The sequence below is a fragment of the Crocuta crocuta genome, unplaced genomic scaffold, assembly GCF_008692635.1.
Source record: "Crocuta crocuta isolate KB4526 unplaced genomic scaffold, BGI_CrCroc_1.0 scaffold35, whole genome shotgun sequence".
Lineage (NCBI taxonomy): Eukaryota > Metazoa > Chordata > Mammalia > Carnivora > Hyaenidae > Crocuta > Crocuta crocuta.
The window spans coordinates 3,370,339-3,393,145 of record NW_027530625.1 but is presented as its reverse complement, the minus strand read 5'-3'; the positions used below and the strand labels follow the sequence as shown (position 1 = coordinate 3,393,145).

Here is a 22,807-nt window from a genome sequence, read left to right as displayed (position 1 = left end):
AGCTCGGAGCCTGGAGCCTGCTTCCGGTTGTGTCTCCCTCTCTCTCTGCCCCTCCCTTGCTCGCACTCTGTCTCTCTCTCAAAAATACATAAATATTTTTTAAAAAAAGAAAGAAAGAAATGTGCTCTCTACATTTTTTTCAAAGAAAGACAGAGAAAGGAAGAAAGAAAGAAAGAAAGAAAGAAAGAAAGAGAGAGTACCTTTTCTTGAGTACTTAACTATATTCCAGGAAGTTATATTCACTATTTCCCTTAATTCTTATAACAGCACCTTGAGTTTGATACTATTACTAGACCCATTTCATGGTGGAACATGCGACTCTTGATCTCAGGGTTGTGAGTTTGAGCCCCACGTTGGGTGTAGAGATTCCTTAAATATACATATATTTTTAACATTTATTTATTTTTGAGAGAGAGACAGAACGTGAGCAGGGAAGGTGCAGAGAGAGAGGGAGACACAGAATCGGAAGCAGGCTCCAGGCTCTTAGCTGTCACCACAGAGCCCAATGTGGGCTCTGAATGCAAGATCATGACCTAAGCTGAAGTCGGATGCTTAACCGAAAGAGCCACCCAGGCGCCCTGAGATTACTTAAAAAAATAAAAAAGGAACAGAACACTTCCTTAGGACAGCTCAGTGACAGGAGCAGCAGAGAACAGGGAAGGCATACAGACATGTGAATGCGCAGACAGGTAGACACAGTGCATACGTGCAGTAGTGTGGGCACATCCACGTGTGAGTATACGTGAATGTCAAGGTGAGGGTGCATGTCTGCATGTGAGTGTATGTGCGTCCGTGCTTTTTAAAGAACGAACAGAAGGCAGCCAGTTTACCACTGTAGAGGACACACATAATTCATCTCAGGGGAGATGGCTCTTTGTTTCAAAAAGTATACTGTTGGTCCCTTGGGTGTTGTAAGTGGCCTGGCAAGGCCTGGAACAAAGAGCTGGATTTCTCAGCAGAATTTCTGAGGACAGCCTGGGAGGCAGGGGGTGAGGGGTACAGAGACAAGACAAAAGGAGGTGGGAAGAAAGGCCAGGGAAGCAGCGAGGGGACCCAACAGGGAATGAGGCAGGGATTCCATGCAAGGTCACAGCCAGTGCAAAATTACACTTCTAGGAGTGGTGATATCTGACACTGAGCTTTCATTTGCTTCCTACTGTGTTCTAGAACTGTCCCCACTGCCCCGAGTCTTCAGTAGAAGTCTAGTCACACAGTAACCTTTGGTGGTGGTGGATGGGGAGAGTCAATAGGATAGTGGAGGGTGTGAACAGCCAAAGTTGGAGGTCAGAGCCACAGGCAGGGGCCAGGAAAAGGGGCAAGGGTGGCTACAGAGCCTATCGACCTGGGAGTCTGTCTGGACACCCAAATACTGGAGGGGACCTTCCACAACAAGCAGAATGCGAGTTTAAACTAGCCGCATAATACAAAGTACGGGGTAATCTTTGGGCGTCTGGGCTACAGCGTGCCTGCAAGGTCACTGTGACCGTGTGAATATGTTTATATCTGTGCCATCTGGAACCACGAGCTGGATGTATCTGACGTGAAACTTCATGTCAATCTTACACCATCAATTACTTCTGGCTAGTTCGCTCAATCCCTCCAGTGCAACTGGATCGTGTTATCTCTTGAAGGGATCTCTTCTGAATTAACAGCTTTAGTTACTACTTATCCCTGGATATTCGATCTGAGTTCAGAGATGTGTTTACAAGGGTCTACCTAACAGGTCTTTGATGTCCCCAAAGCACCTTGATTTAATGTGTGTCCAAATGAACTCACTACTTTCTCCTAACGACCTAGTTCTTGGCCAGGATTCTCAGTAGCGGCTCCACGGTCCACTCAAAACATACAAGTGAGAAACTAGGTGCCATCGCTGGGGTTGGGTCTCCGTCTTGCCCGGCATCCCTTTATCCAACCCACTGCAAGTCCCGTCTGTGTGTCCTCCTACCAAGTGTGTATCCACTCAAGTTTGTTTCAGGTTTCCACTCTGCAGCCAGAGTGAAATTGCAATTTAAAAAATTACATCCAAGTATCCTACTTAGTGGTTAAAAACAATAGATCTCCACCCCCGATTTACCCCAATCTCCTCGCCCTCACCCCAGAAGCAACTTCCAGCTCCTTTAGTTACTATTTGTAGTATCTCTGATACCTTCCCAGAACACGTTTCCATTTTTGCCTCTTGATTTATAGACCGTAGACATTATGAATTGAATTCCTGCTGTGATAGGTGAGGGTTTAGCTCACAGGAAACACTATTTAAATACTGTTCATTGCAGGGGCATCTGGCTGGCTCAGTCAGTGAAGCGTCCTACTTAAGCTCAGGTCATGATCTCACCCTTCGTGGATTCAAGCCCCACATCAGGCTCTGTGCTGACAGCTCAGAGCCTGGAGCCTGCTTCGACTTGTGTCTCCTTCTCTCTCTGCCCCTCTCCTGCCTATGCTCTCTCAAAAATAAATAAACGTTAAAAATTTGTTAAAAAAATACTGTTCATTGCAGAGCCAAGTAGTGTGTTATATTTTCCTTTGTGAATACCACGTTCCCCTGGAATTTCCACCTGCCACTTCTCCTTGTGCTATTTGCCATTATCATATTTGTATTGTCCCTGGCCTCCTCATTATGTTTTGTATTCTATTACATTGTCCCTTCCCTGGGTGACTCCATCTCCAGCGTGGACTGTTCCTCCTTCAATCTGCTACATTGCCTCTTGTCTGAAATTTCTCTCCTGCTTTTCTGGGCTGGTCCATTGCTTCACAGACATTATGCCTTCCTCTTCCTTAGTTTCTTCTGCTATTTTGCTGGTGCACATTCTCTAGCAATTTCCTTTAAGAAGGATGCACTGGAGGTAAACTTCCTGAGGTGATCTTTCTCCTTACGTTGATCAAGTGTGGCTGAGCTATACATCCTCATCAAAAACCATTCCTATCAAAATTGGGGGGAATATTGAAAAGACTGCCTCTAATTTTATTTGGAGAAATCGGATGCCATTTTGGTACTCCGTCCTTTCCAGGTAATGTGTATTTTTCTTCTTGAAGGTTTTAATGGGTTCTGTGCGTGGTGGTCTGACATTTCGTGACAACGTGTCCGCATCTGGATTTTTATGCATTCAGTTTGTCGAGAATTCAGTGGATCTATTCTGGACACTCGTGTCCTTCTGCTGTGGGAAAAGTTCTTGTATTATTTCTTTGTTAATTCTTCCTCCCACACCACCCTTCTTTTAAATTAGTGTTTTCTGGAACTGTCATTAGTCAGTTACTGAAATCCTGAAGTAAGTCCTTTATTCTTATTTTCCCCGCCTCTTTTACCTTGGTTTTACATTCTGGGAGATCTCCATGAATTTACCTTTTAATTCTATTGAATTTTTCACTTGAGCAATTCATTGTTTAATTTCTCAGAGTCCCTTCTTCTTATTTGATTGTTCTTTGCAATCTGTGTGTAGACGTAGGGTTGGGAGGGACAGAAGTCAATGGCTTTCCTGTCAGCTTTCAGTTAATCCCCTTGTTTAGGTCCCACGTGATCCTTCCACCTTCCTCAGCATGTGGTGGTGTCTCTGAGACCGACCCTCTCCCAGCTTCTGTGGAATCGAATCCTTTTGTAAAGAGAGCCCTTGGACCGCAAGGAAGCCGCGGGGTCCCTTGAGCGGCTCCATCAACACCTCTCTCCCATCCACTTTTTAGCTTCCAGAAATTCATTGAAAGGTCTGGCCCATGATATCTCTTCTCCTGATTCTTTTCATCACTGAGAGTATACATCCTTTTTAATTCTTTCCATGCATTTTGGCAGGATGAGAGAAAAAGGAGATAAATGCGTATGATCAATCACTCCTCTTCAAGCAAACGTCCAGGCTGATCTGTGTGAAATGCCAAACAGGTCGCGTCACCCCTTTCCGTCCCCGACTCCCACCCCAACTTTTGTTCGAAACCCTGTAATGGCTTCCTAATGGTTGCTGACACGGCCTGAGATCTCTGCGTGGTTTCCCCCCACTCCGCTCTTCAGCCTCTGCTCCCTCCAGGTGCACTGGTCTCTTCCTCCTTCCTTCACGCTTCTTATGGAAACACATGGAGGAAAACACACCTGTCCTGAGTACACAGCTGCAAGGACTTGAACAAAGCGAACACACCCACGTGACCAGTCCCCAGAGCACGAAACAGATGCTCCCAAACTCCAGAAGCCAACCTCGTGTCCCGTTCCAGCCTCTCCTTCCCCAGGGAGAACCATTTTCCTGACTTGAACACTGTGGGTTAGTTTTGCGGGTTTTTGTACTTTCTATAGATGGAGATCCAGTGTCTACGCTTTTGTTCTGTCCATTGCGCATAAGCAGATCTAGGAGATCCATGTGGAATGTACCAGGCATTTATTCACTTGCGGTTCTGTGTAGCACCCCTATGCGTGAGTATCCCACAACCCATCTGTTTTGATTAATTCATCTGTATTATTTACAAGAATTTAGGCAGGTCTGAGTTTTTGACTATTATGGGTGGTACAACGTGGAACATTTTAGTACATGTCTTTGGTAAACTCAAACCTATCCTAAAGGTAAACATTTGGTACACATTTAGGAGTGGGTGACTGGGGACATATATATGGGTGTATATATAAATATATATATATATATACACACACATATACACACATATCCAGCTTTAATAGACAATGACAAACAGTTTGTTGAAATACCAATACACCTTCCCATGTGCGGTGCACAAGGGCTCCCGCTCTTCACACCCTCTTCAGTGTCTGCTATTTTGTCTTCTTAACATTAGCTATTCTGGTCGGTGGCAGTGGTTTCTGACTGAAATTTTAGTTTGCATTTTTCTGATGACGAATGAAGTCTAGTACCTTGTCATATGTTTGCTGGCCTTAGAAAATCTCCTTTTGTGAGGTGTCTTTTTTAGGGAAAAAAAAAATGCACTGTCTCTTCTTTCCCTATTGAAGCGTAGCTGTTAAAAAAACACATATTCTGAATCCAAGTTCTTGGTTAAATATCTGAATTGTGATCATCTTCTCTCGGTCTGTTAGTTAGCGTTTCACTCTCTTACTAAGACTTTTTTTAGGAGCAGGATTTTTTTTTTATTTACTATGTTCAATTTCGAATTTTTCCTTACTTAGCCTTTTTGTGCCCTGTTAACACAGATTTGTCTACTCTCAGGTCACAAGACTGTTCTCCTATGTTTTCCTCTAAAAGCTTTACTGTTTTCCCTTTCACATTTAGCTCTGCAAATCGTCTGGAATTGATTTTTGTGTCTAATGGGAGGTAGGAGTCTGGAGACTTTTTTTTTCACATGGATATCCAATTGACCCAGCACCATTTATTGCAAAAACCACCTCTTTCCCACTGGACTATGGTGTCACCTCTGTCATAAATATGGTAATCCTCTATGTGTGGGTCTGTTTCCAGACTCCATCAGTCAACTTGTTTACCCTTGTGCTAATAGCGCAATACCTTAATGGCTACAGCTTTATTAACAATCTCGGCATCCAGTTTTGTTTCTTTTCTTCAAGGTTGCCTTGGCTATTCTCGGGCACTATATTGGCCATGCCCCCTTCCGAGCCCCAGGGCCTTTGCGTGTGTCCCATCTTTCCCTCCTCTCATCTCTTGGTGAGATCACATCTCAGTTGTCTCTCCTCACAGAAGCTTTCTCTCAACTCCCTGACCAAGTTAAATGCCCTACGAAAGCCCTCGTAATACCACCCACCTCTCATTTGTAACACTGATCATGGTTCAATTTTTATATTAATTCCTGTGGTTATCTGATCAATGCTTATTCCTTCTCTAGTCTGTTGAGCTCCACAAGGAATGGGATCATGTCTGTTTTATTTATCGATGTAGTTCCAGGCCTTAGTGCAACTAGTTGCAAAATCAAATCAAACTAGTTGCTTATTATTTTTGAGTAAATGAAGGGACAAGTGAGTCCCTTACTTACAATGGTTTGAACATATGTGTCCATAGATGCCTGTAAACGAGCCTGAGAGAGTTGGGGAGCATTAACAAAGAGGCCAACCTAGGAGCTGCAGGTCAGGGGAGATGGACCCATCCTCTCCAGCTGTCCTTCCCCCTCCCTGTGCCCTCCCCTCCCCACCCTGCACTGTCCGGCGCTCCCAGCAGCCTCTCTCCTTTCTGAGTGGCTGGAGGAAGACGCTGGTCTCCAGCTGCCTCCGCTCGGCTGCCCTTGTGCAGTTGTCTGCCAGTTGTGCACGCCGATTACTATGAATGCCACCATCTGGTACGCCACGTGGACATCATAATCTTTTCTTAATTACATTAGCAGCGCAATCAGTTACTGCATTACAAGGCCGGCGATGAGCTTTTAAATCTTGGTGGAAATCATAAATAATTGCACTAAGTACCAGGCGCCAGATGTGTGTGCCAACTTTGGTTGCACTAGATAAATAGTAACCTTACAAGAGTGTTAGACAGCAGGCGGTCCGGCCGGCCACCAGGCCACACCACACCTGGGGCCCCACCGCAGGAAGGCCCCCACCGGCCGTGTGCCTGAACAGAGGCTCAGAGACGCCATGAGTGTGTGGGTGCGGGGGAGAGAGTGGCATTTTCAGAGCCAGAGAGGGCGCGGGAGGAATGTGGAGAAAGACAAAGGGAAAATGAGGTGGGTGGATGGAAAGGGAGAGAGAGAGAATGGGAGAAGAGAAGGGGGGGGGGGCGAGGAGGAGGAAAGAGAGATGAATAGAGAGAGAACAGGTGCCAAGAAAGAGAAAGGGAGAAAGACACCGAGATAGAGACAAAAAGAGACACACAGAGAGACAGAGAGGAATGGCTGAGACCCACAGAGTGTGACAGAGACAGAGATAAACAGAGCGTGAGTAAAAAGTCCTTGATGACTGGAGAGGCTGAGAGAACAGAGGGCAGGCCTTACTTCTACTGACCTTTCGCTCTGGGCCAGCAGCAGGGAGGGCTCCCAGGCGCCAGCTTGGCTACATGGGGAAGCGGACATATGGTCAGAGGGTGAACGAGGCCGTCACCAGGCTGAGGGGCTTCCAGCAGGAGGATGCTCAAGATCCTGGGAGGAATCTCTCCTTCCTTCCTTCTCTCCCTCTTTCTGAAAACCTCCTGCATCTCTGAGGGAGGAAGTAGCCACAGAGGATCCAGAGAAAGAAGTTCTGGTTTGTGCAGAGGGAGCTACTGAAGTTGCTTTAGTTAGACAGAAGGCCCAGGACTGGGAAAGTCTGTTTGAGGGGGTGACTTTTAAGTTGAGATGTGTATGATAAGTCACAGGCAGGTGAAGAGCAGGTGAAAGAAGTGGGGTGTGTTCCAGGACAGGGGAAAGAGCATGTGCAAAGGCCCAGAGGCAGGAGGTAACTTAGCACGCTTAAGACTCTAAGAGACAGAGGAGGGGCCCCTGGGTGGCTCAGTCAGATAAGCGTCCAACTTGTTCATGAGATCGAGCCCCATGATGGGCTCTGCACTGATGACACAAATCCTGCTTAGGATTCTCTCTCTCTCTCCCTCTCTCTCCCCTCTGCCCCTCTTCTCCTCCCAAAATAAATTAATAAACATTAAATAAAAAGAATCATAGAGGGAAAAAACAGAGAGCAGATATGGCTCAAGCAAAGAAAACAATAGAGAAAGTTAGGAAACTGTAGCTAAAATGGATGGTTGAAAATGTATTTGTTTCTACTCACTCCTGAAATCTTACCAAAATGAACTTTAATGGGATTTAAAGATGTATAAACCCACATGATAAAGAGAACAGGAGAGGAGACGAAAGCAGGCAGAGTTTTAAACTAAATTTTGGAATCCGGGAAAATGGATGATGGGGACTGACTTACAGAGCAGGGCAAGCTGAAATCTGAGCCTGCAGGAAAGGAAGCCAACTAGAAGCAAACCAACTGGCCCCAGAGACCTGGGAAAGGCTCGGGGATGGACACTAGGTACATCTCAAGAGGGCTGGGAGGGCGTAACACGACAGGCCACGTCCATGCCTCAGGGGACCAACCACACCTGCCACCATAGCCAAACACATGAAGTTTACCCTTTGAGAGGTGGACCAGAGGCTTTGGACGTGCAGCACTAGCTAAGCAAAGAGCGATGCCCAGACTCAAACCAGCACCCCATGTCCTCTCATGGTGCCCACAGGATGCTTGGCAGATGCACTTAGAATTGTCTCCAACTCTCCAGAGTTGCCTCCTTTTCCCTCCAGGTCAAGCAACTGGAAAAATGTATTTTCTGGGAAAACTGACTGCACAAGGAAAGAGGTCTAGAGAGACCACCAAGGGCTCTCCAATGAAATAGCCAGTGCCTGTCAGATCACCCTTCAGTGAGCCCCACCCATCTATACAGAGCTTCTAGTCAGATCTTTACACAGTACTTTGAAATATGAATGACAGCCAATTATCAACAGATATTTGTAGAAAACTCTGGAATGAAAGACGGAAACCAGAGATTTAGGAAAATAGGAAAAGTTAAGTAGGAGGAAAAAGAAACAATACAGGGAGAAGGGAAACATGTGAATAAATATCTATAAATAGTATCCTCTGAAAGATAAGACATTGCAGCCATAAAATGAGATCAGAATTCCCTCTATGTATTTTTTAAGAGAACGTTGAGAGAACATGACAGGGATGGAAGAAGAAGTTAAGATAACGCAGAAGTTAAAATAACAAATAAAGAGAATTTTCTTTAAAACAGAAAATAAAATACGAAAAAATTAGGCATATTATTGTGAAATTTTAGAATACCAAGAATAAAGAAAGATCCTAGAAACTTCCAGAGAGGAAGAAAGTTGTACACAAAGAACCAGGAACCAGAATGGTACTGCATTTCTGAAAAGCAAATCTGGAAGCTAGAAGACATGAAGCAAAGACTTACATATTATAAAGGGAATTAACTGCTAACCAAGAATTCGGCATCTCAGTTATCAATTAACTGTGAAAGAAGAATAAATACATTATTAGACAAGCAAGACTTAAAGAAATAGATTAGGGCCTTGGCATTCCTTCTCAGGATGCTGCTAGAAGACATGCTACAGCTAAAAGAGGGAGAAAACCAAGAAAGACAAAAGGATGGAATTCAGGAAATGATATCCAACAAAAAGGCAAAGGAAAAATTCTGGAGGATGGGAAGGAAATATCCCAAGATAACAGTCATACACCAGGGAAGCACTGAGAAAAATAACCCTGGATCATGGAAGAAATATGTAAGGCCACAGGAAGGCTATGTCCAGTAGAGTAAAAACAAAAGATAAATTACTTGATGAATGTGATGATATTGGGAGAAGTATTTTAGTTCATTGGCAAGTTTGAGACCAAAGTGTTGAAGAATCAGAAAACCAGGCAAATTTAAAAATCAAATGAATTATTGACTCCAGGAAAAACAAAAGTTATACAAGAAAAAAATGTATTAATAGTACACTACATGGCTCAGCTGTGACCAAACTTTACATAGTCGTAATTATATAAATGCTGAGTGTTCGATTAACAAAAGTTGTGATGTAACCATGATGGTAGGACAGGAAGAGGGGAAGTGTGTGGTGTGATGTAAGAGAACTAAATCTTCATCTAATTCTTACTAGAAAGTTAATAGATTTTTCTTCAAAAACATGGAACTAGGAGCATAAAGAGTTGTTTTGAAATACAAAGGCAAATAGCAGAAGAGATCACTGAAAGTTGAAAGTTGCTGTCTCATGGGAAGGGGAAACTGAGGAGGTAGCAGGGACTCTGTTTTTTATTATATACCTTACAGTGCTATTTAATTCTATATCATGTACATCAACTCTGATAGAAAATGTAAAATTCAATTAAAAGAAATCAGGAGATGGCTTACAATGAGGCTGGCACCAGACCCAGCAAGGCCTCAGAGGCCATCTGAAAATAGCTGTAACTGTTCCCAAGAGCAACATGGAGCCATAGAGGACTTTCAGTAGGGGAGTGACAATGTCTGATCTACTTTATGACCCAGCCAACAAGAGCTAAGAGGCAGGCTGCCTGTGCCCTGTCAGCTGCGCACATGGGACTAAATGTGCTTCTCACTAAGCAGCGTTCTCCTGCCCTCTCTGGAAGCAATGTATTCTGCAAAGGGTGTGGTCCGCTCCACTCCATCTGTTCTTTGTGCCATTTATTTCCCAGGCAGTGCTGGATGTGGACATGGAACGTAGAATCCCAGTTCTTTCACTTTTGAGCTATGTGACATCGGGCAAGTTGTGACTCTTTCTGTGACTCAGTTTCCTCAACTGTAAAATGAGGATAATAACAGAACAGAACTCATGTGGTTGCTGCGAAGGTATACACGGTTAGTGTAAATGCAAAACACAAATTCCTCTCTCTTGTGGGATCAGAAAATGTGCATAAGAGAAACCGGTGGGAAAACTGGAAGGAAAGACCCTTCAAATGACCCATTCACTTGATGTACTCCTGCCCAGGCTTACCTCACCTGCTCTCAAAGAGACCATTAAAAAATTTTTTTTCTTAACGTTTACTTTTTTTGAGAGACAGAGAAAGAGCACAAGCGGGAGAGGGGCAGGGAGAGGGAGACAGAATCAGCACAGAGCCTGACATGAGGCTTGAACCCACAAACAGTGAGATCATGACCTGAGGCAAAGTCAGATGCTCTGAGCCACCCAGACAGCCCTCAATAAGACCATTTTTGCCTCTGCCTTTAAAACAAAAGGTGTATTTAGACTGAGGTGGGTTTGAACCCCATCTTTGCCCTCTTGGTACTGGTGAGAAAAGTGTCTCACTTCTGAGACCCACTTGACCTGAATGCAACGTGCACACTCCTCTCCCACAGGGCTGCTGTGAGAAGTCAGCAACACAGAGAAACCCATCACCCCACATTGCCTTCCATGAGGACACGGCTCTGTCGCGTCCCCCGTCTTCCCTTCCCCTCAGCTCGCCCATTCACATCTCCCTGCAGAAGGGTGGGACTCGCTCAGAAGGTGAGTTTGGGGTCAAGAACTGGGTACAGCTCAGCCCCTCCCCCACTCTGTTCTCTGGAGCTGGCCGTCCACGGGACGCCCCCATTCTGGACACGTCCTCCAGGCCTTGAACGTGCAGGCGCAGGCTTGACCCTCAGAGACAAGGCAATGTGTGGGTGGGTAGGTCCGTTCATTCAGGGCAGAGTTACATTCAGGGGTGAACTAGCAGCAGAACTGGGGAGCAAACTAATATGCAAGGACTGAGGGTGTGGAGGTGCCCTACCATCAGGCTGTTTCCACTGGCAAGTTGCTGCTTTTATGCAGGCACAGGCCTCGGCAAAAGTGGGTCACGCTGCTGCCTCAGGGTAAGGGTGGGTACAGCTGTTAGAGAATACTCGGTGCCCAGTTCAGCATGAGCCTTGCAGGTGGCTCTCAGCAGACGTCAGCAGGCGGGGGGTGGGGGGGCTCAGTGGACAGGCAGAGCAGAGCGAGTGCTCTGCTCATAGGGAAAAGAAGACACTTAATCCATATCCATATACCATATTCGTTTCTTATTGCTGTTCTAAGAAGTTAAGACAAACTTAGTGGCTTAAGACAACACAAATCTATTGTCTTACACTTCTGGAGGTCACAAGTCCAAAAATGGGTTTCCGTGGGTCAAAACTGAGGTGTTGGGAGGGCTGGACTGTGTCTAGAGACTCCAGGAAGAGGATGTCTCCTTGCCTTTTCCAGCTTTTAGAAGCCCTCTGCATTTCTTGACTCATGACCACCTCCTCCATCTTCAAAGCCAGCAGCCTAGCATCTTGTGACCTCTCTCTCTCCTTCTGTTGTTACGTCAGCTTTTCTTCACCCCGAACTTCCTGCCTCCTTCTTATAAGGGCTCTTGGGATTACGCTTAGGCCTCCCTAGGATAATCTAGTCTGAGCCCCCATTTCAAGATCCTTCACTTAATACACCAGAATATTCCTTCTAACATGGAAGGTGACACAGTCACAGATTTTGAAGATGAAGACATGCACATCTCAGAAAGCCATTATTCAGCCTATCACATGAACCTTTCAGACACTAAGGAGAGGAACAATGACTTTTTGTTTTTACTACTGCTTTCATAAAACTTATACTGCGTGCAAGTTCCATGCACGCTACACAATATGCATGCACGAACCCCTACTTTATGCTACTAACATGAGACACAGGTAGACCGTGTAGGTAGGCTGCCAAAATTCCATGCCCTTCTATGTTGTCTTATGGTGCATTCAGGGCCAAGGGAAGCTGTGTGTTTATATGGCTTCCTCAGAATCTTTTACAGGTCACACTCCCCAAATCTGGTCTAAACTTGGCTCTGGTCTAATCATAGCTTTGGAGTTTAGAGATCTAAATCGAGACTTCACTCTCAAGAGAGCAGCGTATTTTATTAATGTACTGATAAAAAGGAAAAGAGAATCTTAGGTTCATAGAGAAATAACTCCATAAAATTTTTGCAAACCCAAAAAACTACAGAGGAGTTAAAGAAATCCTGTGCTTGGAGGGCGCCTGGGTGGCTCAGTTGGTTAAGCATCTGACTTTGGCTCAGGTCATGATCTCGTAGTTCAGGAGTTCAAGCCCCGTGTCGGGCTCTGTGCTCACAGCTCAGAGCCTGGAGCCTGCTTCGGATTCTGTGTCTTCTGCTTTCTCTGCCCCTCCCCCACTCATGCTGTCTCTCTCTCTCATAAATAAATAAACTTAAAAAAAACAAAACAAAACCCTGTCCTTAGAGGATTCTGTCTCTGAGAATTAAGTTGTCCAGAAAGTTTAGGTGTACAGAGAAAAATACACTTCAGACTGTCAGAGCAGGAAGCAATGGAAAAAAAAGAAAATAATTAAAAGCAGCCCCACCGAGTGGAGGAAGATTCTAGAATGATTGAGAACTTCATAGCAGACTATACGGCTATGAAATGGCAAATCTGACCTTGAAGATAGAAGGGACTGATATGAAAGGGAAAGGCAGACAGAGCATCAGAGAAAGGGCCACATCTTAGCTGTTACTCCACCAGGAATAGTTATTGAAGAGTATGTCAGAGGGGGTTAAAAAAAAAAAAGCAAGATCCCAGAGAGAAAACTAGAAAAATTCTCCCCAAGGGAACCACACACAGGGAACCAGTGGGAGATGGCCTCTTACACACACGCACGCGCACACACACAAACACACACACACACACACACACACACACACACAGGGGATCCTATCACTGGAGCAACTGGGAACTCGCAACTCACACCCTGGGGCATCTAAAGCGAGGAGTTACAGAAAACCTGGACTAATCTGAGAGGAAAGGAGAAGAAGATTCGCACGAAATACCAGAAGCATTACCGAGTGAGTTTCAAGGTGATGGCACTGTTGTAGCTGGAGATCAAGTTATTACTTGGCCCCTAAGAGAACAGCCTGATAAATCTCAGGAATCAGGACTCTGTAAAGCAGTGGTTCAGAGCCGTGACTGCACATTAGAATTACCTGGGGAACCTTTTCCACACAGCGATGCTTGAGCACCGCCCCAGATCAAATAAATCAGTCAGCATCGTGGGCAAGGGTCCTCAAACTTGAGTGGGTATAAGAATCCCCTGGAGGGCTTGAGAAAACACTGACGTCGGGGCTCCACCCCCCACAGTTTCTGATCAGTAGCACCGGAGTGGTGCTTGAGAATTTTGACTTTTTAACCAATTCCCAGGTGATGCTGAGGTTGCTGCCCAGGGTCCCCCGGCTTTGAGAACCGCTTTTTCTAAGGCAAGGCACTGCAGAGGTAAGACAGATGAAGGGGGGCTGGGCAGGACAGTGACAGATGTAGGCAGAGGCCTCGGTCAGATCTGCAGGGCAGGGTTATCCTCTTTGGGAAGTGAGGACTTCGGCAGGTGCTCTCGGCATGGCCAAGACTTTCTGATTTTGTTCTCTCTCACTCTGGGAGATATCGTAAGACAAAAACACAGTGCCTTCCTGAAAAGTGAAGGAAATACATGAGGACGTGAGACTGTAGGGAGATACCCCTCAAGTGCAGGAAAAGATAAAGTAAGAAGTCTCCATGAGGCCCAGATCAAAGCAAGTCTCCACCTTCAAATGCCCATGGGAGGGAACCTGGTCCTCACCAGGACCCCAGGGAAATAGCTTCCAGGGGCTTCCACAGCAGCTCCAGCCCAGGCACCTGTTGAGAGCACTTCTGCAGCAAACGTACGAAGAGGAAGACGAGAGTTTCTTTAAAACATTGGTTCTTGGGGCACCTGGGTGGCTCAGTCAGTTAAGCGTCCGACTTCAGCTCAGGTTATGATCTCACAGCAAGTGGGTTTGAGCCCTGCATCAGGCTCTGTGCTGACAGCTCAGAGCCTGGAGCCTGTTTCAGATTCTGTGTCTCCCTCTCTCTCTGATCCTCCCCCTGCTCATGCTGTCTCTCTCTCTCTCAGAAATAAATAAAAAACTTAAAAAAAATTTTTTTAAACATTGGTTCTCACACTTTGCTGCCCACTAGAATTACCTGAAGAACTTTTAACCTGCCCTGTGTAGGCCACAACCCATATCAATTAAATTGGAATTTCTGGGGGTGGTACCCAGGCATTCAGATCTTATAAAACTCCCCAGGGGGCTCCAAAGGGCAGAGAAGTTTAAGGACCAGACCTTGCTATTCAAAGTGTGGCTGATGAACCAGCAGCTCGGGGTATTCCCTGAGAGCATTGTTAGAAATGCAGAATCTCAGGGGCGCCTAGGTGGCTCAGTCAGTTGAGCATCTGACTTCGGCTCAGGTCATGATCTCGCGGTTCATGAGTTTGAGCCCCGAGTTGGGCTCTGTGCTGACAGCTCAGAGCCTGGAGCCTGCTTCAGATTCTGTGTCTCCCTCTCTGTCTCTCTCCAAAATAAACATTAAAAAAAAAAATGCAGAATTTCAGGTCTTATCCTAGAAACGCTGAATCGGAATCTGGTTATTATCAAAGTCTCCAGGGATCTGTAAGCACATAAATGTCTGAGAAGCGCCGCTCTAGAAGGCCCAAGCAGTTCTGAAGCAAGAAGCGCTGGCCGCGGAAACTGGGTGTAGCCCCTAACACACCTACTCCAAGACCCCTGGAGGCTTATGTCATTAGAGAGAGTTCAGCTCATCACTGGTATTCCAGAAACACGGGGCTCTCTCTGTGGAATAACACTGGAGGGAGGAAGGTGCTCCCGGACAAAAGTTGCCTAGTTGTTACAGTGGCTGCATAGTAAAGTAGGAACAATCTGAACAATTGTGTACAATCTGAAATTCCTCACGTGTGTGTGTGTGTGTGTGTGTGTGTGTGTGTGCGTGCATGCGCGCATGTGTTTGGGGAATTGGTAAGGATTACGTCGATGGTGACATTATGGGATATTCTTGAAGATTTTCTTTATTAAAAAAATCTAATAAGTGGTAGTATTTTTTAAAAAGCAATATACAAAGCAAAAGCTATTAGAAATACCAAGATGAATTTGGCAAGATCACAATCTTAATAGGATACCTTAACATTATTGCATCGCTTTGTCAAATCAAGTAGGCACAAAGAAATAAAAATATGGTAGATATGAGTAATTGCATTAATAAGGTTATTTACTAGATATATTTCAAAATCTATAATCTACATACACAGAATACATAGTCTTAACACATACCACTTGGCATTAAAAAAAAAATCAAACTGTTTTCTAGCCCACAAAGGGAATGGTAAGGAAATTTAAGCCACATGAGGGCAGAGAATAGGTCTGTCTTGTCACCAGTGAGCCTCAGTGCCAAGCACAGTGGCTGCTATAATGTAGGTGCTCAATAAACACTGATTACAGGAAGAGGCTAGATGCAATAAAATTAAAAGGTCATAAGGAAAGTCTGAACAAATAAAAAGCTCAAAGCATTTGGAACATGAAAGAAACTCTCCCTCAAATAATCTTTAAAGTCAATATCATATCAACTGCAACTCAATAGGATTTTTCATGGAATTTTACAAGCTGAAATTAATATGGAAGAGCAAATGCACATGAACTGACCAAATACGTATTACACATAGTCTATTTTTTATTCTCTAAGCTTCACAGCTTGGCAAAATTATAGAAATTAAAGTGGTATGACATTGGTATAGAAGAAGACAATTAAATCAATAGATAATAGAGCTGACTGGCATTCAGATAGATCATCCATTGATTTATTTATCTAAATAAGATGCACTATCGGATGTGTGAGTAAATCATATACCACTCAACAAATGATATTGGGACAATTGACTCACGTGAAAAAAAGGAAAATTAGATCCTTACCTCACACTATCCTTAAGGAAAAAGTTCTGATGGGTTAAAGTCCTAAAAGCAGAACACAAAACAATGGTGTTAGAAGAAATACAGGAGCTTTTATTATCAACTGGGGGTATGGGAAGCTTCTTACATAAAGCATAAAAGCTAAAAGCCATAAATGCAAAGTTTAATAAAGTTGACTACCCTGTGAGCCATAATTCTTACAAGTGACTAAGACAATCTAGAATAGGAAATGGACAAGAATATGAACAGGCAATTCACAGAAAAATGAAATGCAAATGGTCAGTAATCTATTTTTTTTTAAATTTAATTTTACTTTAGAGCGTGCTCAGGAGCAAGGGAGGGGCAGAGGGAGAGGGAGGGAGAGAATCCCAAGCAGGCTCCACATTCAGCATGAGGCCGGCCACAGGGTTTGATCTTATGACCCTGGGATCAGGACCAGAGCCAGAATCACGAGTCATACGCTCAACCAAAAAAGCTATCCAAGTGCCCATGGTCAGTAACCATATTTTAAAAAGTGCTTCACTTTACTTGTAATCAGGGGACAAAATGCAAAGTAAAATAAAGAGATATTTTTACTCACTAGTTCAGCAATTTTTTTTCAAGTTCAAGTGTAACAAATGTTGACAGGATGGGGGTAATAGATTTACACATTATGAGAAGAATATGAAATGTATATAAAAATGTACATAAAATGGCATTCCCACATGAAGGCATTTGTGCAGGATCAAAATGAAAAAAAATGCATATTCTATAAAATGACAATTTCCCATTTTTGTTTCTATCTTACAGAAACACTGGCATGCATTCCTAAGGCACGTTATACACAATTTTGACTGCAACATTCCCTATAACGGCAAAACATAGAAATAATCTTAGTGTCCAAGCAAAATATGGTTGAATAAACTATATTAAATCCAAACTATGCAATAAATTGCAACAATGAAAATCAGTTTGACACATAGATATTGACAGGAAAGATGCTTATTAAAAGAAAGATACAGGATAGTATATAGTATATGATACTCTTATATGTTAAAAAAACAAGCCACAACAAAACTGTATTTTCTCTAAGTACAGATATACAAATGCCAAAAAATCTGGAGTGCCATTCAATATGGCAAACTGAGATGACATGGCACCCCTTTCTCCTCTCATCTAGAATATTCCTAGAATCCTTACATAAAATATTCCATATTTTCAAAACACAGACCTATTCAGTCTCTCAGTCTCTCAGTCTNCAATGAAATCTGGCCATGTGTAGCAACATGGATGGACCTTGAGGGTGTTATGCTGAGCGAAATAAGTCAGGCACAGAAGGACAAATATCTCTCTCTCTAACACACACACACACACACACAAATGAAAATGCCCAGATGTGAGAAATAAAGAGGGAATTTTTCAAAACCCAGAACCGTAGGTGTATAAACTAAAGTTCACTAGCCCTGACATGAGGAGACCAGATATTCAATGAAGAATTAATTTGAAGAAGTTTTAAAACAATGTGGAATTAGATTTCTAGATAAAATAAGGTGCAGAGTGTAGGAGGAGTGGTCATCAGATCACTTAACACCTTAGGATGAGGGTATGAACTTCCGACTTTGGTAATTTGGGCATGCATTATAAAAAGTTAAGCTTATACTCTGAAAGCAGAGAAACAGATACTCAAACTTTCAAACCACTGGAGGAAATAAAAGGAAGGGAGAGAATAAAGATATGAAATACAAGCCGGAAAATAGGGGTGGAGAGAGAATAAATAAAGAAAAAACATAGGAAACCGCACAAAATAAGATGGTAGAAATACATGTTAGTATTAAGTGAAGAGGCACCTGAGTGGTTCAGTCAGTTAAGCATCTGACTCTTGATTTCCGCTCAGATCACGAACTCACAGTTCATAAGTTTGAGCCCTATGTTGGGCCCTGTGCTAACTGCACAGAGCCTGCTTGGGATTCTCTCTCTCTTCCTCTCTTTATCTCTCTTTCTCAAAATAAATAAATAAACATTTTAAAAAATAACTTAAAAGATGATATAGCTATATTACCATCTGGCAAAATAGATTTTGAGATAAAAGCACTAAAAAAGAGTGACGTTACATAACAATACAAAATAATTAACAGAAAAGATATAAGAATCTTAAAATTGTATGCACCTAACAACCTCAAAATGTATACAGCAAAACATAACTGGAATTATAAGGAAAAGCAGACACGTCCACAATCATAGAAGATTTTTAATCAACTCTCTCTCATATGTATGTCAAGTAGATGAAAAATAAAATTAGTAAAGATAAAGAAGACTTGAACAATATAGTTAACAATCTTGAACTTGTAAATCCGTTTAGAACCCTGTAGTTAAAATTTAAAGAATCAATCTTTTCAAGCATCTATGGAACAGTCATAAAAGGAACCAAGTACTGGATCAGAAAAGTCTTTGAAAAATCCAAGACATGCAGACCATGTATGCTAACAACAAATAAAATTAGAAATAAATTACAAATAAATAGCTAACAGACCCCACTGATTCAGAAAGTTTAACAAAAATTAAAACACCATTTTTAAAAACACAGGAGGCTAAATAAATAAATAAACAAATAAATAAATAAAATAAAAACATGGGAGGCGATAAAAGAAGAAAGTGTTTTAAAAAGATGGAAAATCACTGAGTTAAGCATCCAATTTCAATAGTTAGTAAAAGAGTAACTAAGTAAACATAAAGGACAATGATAAAAATGAGAAGAAAACAGAAACCAATTATATTATCAATTAAATTAATAGCAAAGAAGATTTTTAAGCCCCTAAATTAGTTCTTTGCAAAGACTAATAAAATATACAAAGTTCTACCATGATTTATCAAGAAAAGAGAGAGAAGACTCAAATAAACAATATTAAGAATGAAAAACAGGAGGAACAAAACATCAGCTATAATAAATCACGAAAGGACATCGCAAAGTTGTTTTATAACAATAAATTAAAATTTTGAACAATTTCGTAGATAAGTACAATTTATAAAAGTGATCCAAGAAGAAAGAAGAAAACTGTATAGATGTTTAATCGCTAATAAAATGGCATCCATATTTTAGATTCTACCCACAGAAACAAAACAAAACAAAATTATCAGGCACCAATGATTCTGTGGGTAAGCGTTATCAAAACTTCAAGGAATACAAAATCTTTACTCTTTACAACACGTTTTAATGAATAGAAAAAAGGGGGAAAGGGGGAAGCTCCTTAACACATTTTATGAAGCTGGGGCAACATTAATACCAAAACAGACAAGGAAGCTACAAGGAACACATATTATACGATAATCTTACTTGTGAGCATAGATGAAAAAACCTAAATAAAATACAGTAAAATTTGGGATTGCTAGTAACTTGTCCTGTGAGTATTCTGCAAGACAAGCAAATGTTTCTAATAAATTTTACCTTGATAAATGAGCTATGTCTTGCAATATGAGAAGTACATGATGCCGAACGTCACATGATCACGAATGAGCCAATGGTTCTTGAAATTTACTTTGATAGATGAGTGCTTTGGGGTACAAGCATGTTTCCGGAATGAATTATGCTCACAAACCAAGGTTTTACTGTATTAAACAAATTGAGCAATGAATAAAAAATGGAGCAACACATTATAAACAAGCAGGGATTATCTGAGGGATACAAAGATAAAAATTAAAAATATTTTCATTGTTAGCATCTAAAAATATTAATGTAATTAGCCCAGTTATATATATTTTTAAGTTTTTATTTAATAAGCATTATTTATTTATTTAATAATGACTTAAATAATTCATTATTTAATAATGAGCCCCACCCAACGTGGGGCTCAAACCCATGACCTTGAGATCAAGAGTCGCACACTCCATTGACTGAGGCAGCCCCATAGTCCAGTAATATAATTAAAAAAAAAATTATCTCAACAAATGTGGGGGAAAGCATGTGATAAAACTGAATGCTTATTTATGAAAAGTTAGCTAGGGAACAGAAAGGAGCTCACCTGGCCTTATATGGGGTATGTATTGGTCAAAGGGTACAAACCTCCAGCTATAAGACGACTAAGCTCTGGGGCTGTAACGCACAGCATGGTGATTATAGCTAACAATTCTGTATTGTACACATGAAAGTTGCTAAGAGAGTAAACCTTAAATGTTCTCACAATTGTGACCACCATCACAACAAAAATGGTAATTACACGAGGTGAGGATGTACTAACTAACCTTATTATGATAAATTTTGTAATATATACATGTATCAAATCATCACACCATATACTTTAAACTTGCACAATATTATATGTTAACCATAGCTCAATAAAGCTGGAAAAAATAAAGCCAAAAAAAAAAAAGAGAAAAGTTACAATACTCATGATAGTGCTGAATATCAAAAAGCATTTCTATGAAATTCAGACAGAAGCAAAAAAAAAAAAAATATCATTATCAGCACTTGATTCAATATTAGGCAAATACAATTGATGAGACAAAAATAAAAGATACATGGATTAGAAATGACAGAATTGTCATTATTCCCAGATTTAAAAATCATTGCTTACATTTGAAAAAACTCCAGGAAAATCTACCAACTCACCATCAGAATACAAGAGCTCTCGAAGCCTGCTAAATACAAATTCCATATATAAAAACTGACTGCATTCCCGTACGCTAGGAACAGTTTAAAAAATGTAATTCAAAAAGAAGATACCACTCACAATGACAACATCCATAAGATGTATCAGAACTTTAAAGAGAAAATTATAAAACTTCACTGAAGGATATAAAAGGCCAAAATGAATGGATAACATTCATCATCAATGGATAACTAACATCACGTTAGTGGATGTGAAGACTCAATATCACAAAGATGGCAATTCTCTCTAAATTGATGTATAGATTTGATGCAGTGTCATTCCAAAACATCAAGGGAGTTTCTCATGGAACTTGATAAACGGATCCCAAAATATGTATGGAATCATAAAAGGTCAAGAAGAGCTTTTTTTCCCCTCAGTGTGTGTGTACACTCATGTATTCTGTGATGTATTCTTTGTTTTAAAATTTTTCATGTTTATTTTTGAGAGACAGACAGACAGAGTGTGACCAGGGGAGGGGCAGAGAGAAAGAGAGACACAGAAACCAAAGGAGCTCCAGGCTCTGAGCTGCCAGCAAAGAACCTGACGTAGGACTCAAACCCACAAACCGTGAGATCATGATCTGAGCCAAAGTCGGATGCTTAACCGACTGAGCCACCCAGGTCCCCCACTCTGATGTAGTCTTTTGCCAGATATGAAGACTTAATATGAAGCTAAAGTGATTAAGTAGCATGGTATCAGTGCCAGGACAGACAAATAGGTCAAGAACAGAGAAGACAGCCTGGAAACTAAGTCACACATATAAGGGATCAGCCTAAAAGAGTCACCAAAGAATGGACTATTCAATAAATGATATTATAATAAAGGATAATGGGCTGACAGAATTAGAATACTGCCATTTTCCAAGCTCTAATGAAGTGATGGATCTAGGCACATCAATGGTTGTTAATATCCCAAAAACATGATGTTAGATGTTATGTACCTGCTGAGAGGAATACCCAAAACCCTATATGAAATATTCTTGCTAAATGTCAAACCTGAATGTCATCAGGTGTTTCTAGGAAATGATACCACAAATAAACAGTCAGAAAAACCTAGAATGTGGGAATCCATAGAACCAGCACTCTGATTTCCTTAACAAATAAATTTCAAGGGAATAAAAGGAGGGATACTTATATATTAAAATACACTTAGGACAATTCAATCAACAGCAATATGTGGACTTTATTTGGATTCTGATTCAAACCAAAAAGAAACATATATAATTTGTAGAAAATTTTTTACTGGTATTAAGGAGTTAATGTTTTTTAGATGTAATAACGTTACTGCGGGTCCAAAGAGACCCAATCCTTTAAAGACTGATGTTCAAATATTTACAGAATAAATTATATGATGTCCGACTTTGCTTCAAAATAATGTAGAAGAGGGAATGATTGACACTATCATGAGGTTTATTATCTTATTTTCTGTATTTCTGTATATGTTTGAAATTTTTTAAAGTAAAAAGTCAAAAAAGGGGGAAAATAATGCTGGAATTGTTATCCATATGAGGAAAACACAAAATAAAATCCCTAGCATTGTATAAAAAAGTATACATCATATAAAAATTAATTTCAGATGGACTAAAGACTAATTATAAATGGCAAAAATCTTAAAAATTTTACAAAGAAATACAGGGACATGTGTTTATGACACTGGGGTGGGAAGGATTTCCTATGAAAGAGAAAAAAAAGCACTAAACCATAAAGGCAAACATTGATAAACTTGAGTACCCAAAAATAAAACACGTATATACAACAAATGATAATATAAAAAAGTGAAAGAAACACAAACCAAAGTGAAAACAGCACCGTTTGGGAGAAACGATGTGCAACAAAATATTAGTGTCTACAACGTATAATGAACTTTAACAAACCAATGAGGGGGAAAATGGACAAAGGCTTATCGACAGGGACTCCGAAAAGAAAACCTCAATAGTAAATAAATAAGTGAAAAGCTGTGCAACCTCCCAAGTAATCAAGACAATGTAACTAAAGGCAGATGCACGTGGGTGGCTCAGTCAGTTAAGCATCTGACTCTTGATCTCAGT

At 41.5% G+C, this 22,807-nt stretch overlaps 1 protein-coding gene across 4 annotated transcripts in view; it reads right to left on the bottom strand.

Annotated features, from left to right (window-relative positions):
- Positions 1 to 22,807, bottom strand: part of MVB12B (multivesicular body subunit 12B) — a 274,057-nt gene that overhangs the window by 230,117 nt on the left and 21,133 nt on the right. For all 4 annotated transcript variants that reach the window (XM_077768243.1, XM_077768246.1, XM_077768244.1 and 1 more), the window contains exon 2: positions 16,142 to 16,183. The gene's annotated coding sequence lies outside the window, so the exon portion shown is untranslated. The remainder of the gene's footprint in view (positions 1 to 16,141; positions 16,184 to 22,807) is intronic.